Raw genomic sequence first — 2,523 nt, 5'->3', positions numbered from 1 at the left:
TTATAAATTATCACTTGAAAAAAATTGAACTGAATACACCAACCTGTAGTCAAATCATCGTAAGTCAGAAGAACAATAGAAAGAATTTCGTACTGCCAATCAAATCGAATGAAAATATAACAATGATTTAATTTTTGTAGCGATGATAGCAACGAATAGTTTTCACTTCGGTGGATGCGAGTTGAAAACATGTTTTTTATTTGTGTCAAAGTGTTGACCATCGATAAGTCATATTTGGGAGACACTGTTTATAATATAACTGTTTATTTTTAAAAAATTCGTGCAATTACCGCCAAAGTGTAATCAACTCTGTAGCTGAAATCGATTTAAGAAAACACACTTTTTTTAATCACATGTTTATTGTTCATCGGTTGTTAATCAAGACAAAACAAGCAAGAAATATTCACAATTTTGAGAGCAAAAATCATTTTTTCTATTTTTGGAAGATGGCACGTTTTGATGCTATAGATCGGATAAAAAATTTCAGTCATGAATGGAATTATCGTGAGTGTGAGCGATGTGGTGTGCGCGCTAACCCATACACGCAAGTAAATAGTGTTTTTGCGTTCAAATTTGGTGCATCATATAGAAGTTAGTGCATGCGAAGATTTCATTCTGAATGATTGGAACAGACATTGTTTTGATTTGCATGTTGAACTCTGACTTTTGCTTTAAATATTCATAAATTGAATATTCCTATTGTAGATGATCTTCCGACATTAAAAGGATTATCCCCATAGGCGATGACGTGCATTGGCATCTCTTTGAAATGATAATATCACATTCAATAGCTCAGTAGCTTCATGAGAGCACTTACACTTTGGAACAAACCAAATTTGCCTCAATGATTGATTTGAATAAATTGCTTATGTTGATTCTTTTGTGATAAGATAAAAAAAATCACCAAATAAAGCACATTTCATCTAACAAATCTTGACATCGAATTTAAACTCAATGGGACTAACAAATGGAAGTAAACAGTGTTCACAAAAACACTCTCAAACGTATTTCTTCTGTTGAATACGTTTTCATTGAAGGCAAATTACTTGCAGAGTAGATAAAATTCATCTTATGATACAAACCTGAAGACTCAGAAATTAAATTTCCCTTCCAAAAAAAAAACTGTGTCTCATGAAGAATAACTTACATTTCCCGCATATTCCATGCAATTATAATTGTATTGCTCCATTAATAAATTACCATTTCAGTCAATTGTTTGACATTTATTCAATTTTAAAACTCGCGTTGGAAGCTAGTTTATCCACGAGTAATGAACAAGAAAGCACAATCAAGAAAAACAATGAAGCAGATTTCTCAATAGCAGTCAATGATACTTTTTATTATACCATGCACAGAAATAAATCGATCGGTAGGTTTATTCTCAAAAGAAATAATCTCATTGAATGACATGTTGAAAAAAAAAACACTTTATTTTCGCTTGACAAGTTATTCAGAAGCTAATTTCATTCAGAATTTCACTGGATTTTAAGGAAATGAAAACCATGTGAAGAAAAAATGGAAAATGTTCATGAAGCAAGCTTACCCAGCGGTTCAGTATGATTTTAGCGATAGATCATTTCCTGCAATCAAAAGCACACCCTAATTTATTAAAAAAATATTCTACTGCCACTATTCCGAAGAATCACGAACGCGCAACATCGCTCGTTCAATGAATCATTTGGAATGTGTGAAATTTTTATATTGAGATCAGATCATACATGAAGATGAGGAACGATGGAAGCGTTGCATCTCGAGCAATTTTGAGGGCTGTTCAAATGTACGTTCACGGCGCTCCATTCAAGCTTACAGCACGAGCAGTTATATTTTGCACGATACTTTGCGACCGCTGCATAGTTCTTTTGCTGTGAAAAAAAAACGTTTTTCAAAATTAATGCACGCACATTGGACAATGTTATTGATTTTCTATGGAGCAATTCTTTCACTTACTTAATTTTTCAATTTGATTACCACTAATTTTAAAACTCTTTTTAGAAAAAAATGTAGAAATTTACTCACAACTTCAAAGGGATGCACGCACATATGGCAACTTTTGCAATTATCCATTCCGATTGGCTCCATTGATACGGTTGAAAAAGTGCGGAGGCAATTCGGGCATCGATAATACGAACAATATCGATCCATTTTGTTTGCGTGTTGATTTGACCAAGAACAAAACGGAACTAAGTGTATGCTCATTTGTTCATGCAATTTCAGAGTGATGAATTCGGTTGACGTAAGAAAAAAATTGTGAAGAAAATGAAAGTACCGCCCTATGGGAATGAACACAAAGAAAACAAAACGGCAACATCAACGAGCGAGACAGTTGACATTTATTTATCGTTTATTTTAAACCAATTGCAAGCCAACAATTATCGATCGTTCACGAAATTGATGACAATTGAAAACTACCAAGACGAAAATTTCAAACAACAATTTCGACAGTGTTTTGACTTACGATATTTTTTCATGCGTCTCTTGGTCACTGGCTGAAATCGAAACTCAATGTTGGTTTGCTGGGCATTT

The 2,523-nt window shown here is 33.5% G+C and overlaps 1 long non-coding RNA gene across 1 annotated transcript; it reads right to left on the bottom strand.

Moving 5' to 3' along the window:
• Positions 1-1,526: 1,526 nt before the first annotated feature.
• On the bottom strand, positions 1,527-2,228 carry LOC129580147 (uncharacterized). Its single transcript, XR_008689340.1, has 3 exons — positions 2,017-2,228; positions 1,719-1,862; positions 1,527-1,580 (listed from the first exon to the last, which is right to left on the bottom strand). It is a non-coding gene; the product is annotated as an uncharacterized LOC129580147 (long non-coding RNA).
• Between the last annotated feature and the right edge of the window lie 295 nt (positions 2,229-2,523).

Source organism: Sitodiplosis mosellana, unplaced genomic scaffold (genome assembly GCF_009176505.1).
Source record: "Sitodiplosis mosellana isolate CC-2019 unplaced genomic scaffold, AAFC_SMos_1.0 Smas_scaffold_7118, whole genome shotgun sequence".
Taxonomy (NCBI): Eukaryota; Metazoa; Arthropoda; class Insecta; order Diptera; family Cecidomyiidae; genus Sitodiplosis; species Sitodiplosis mosellana.
Note: the sequence above shows the minus strand (reverse complement) of the source record. Positions and strands in the feature narration are given on the sequence as shown.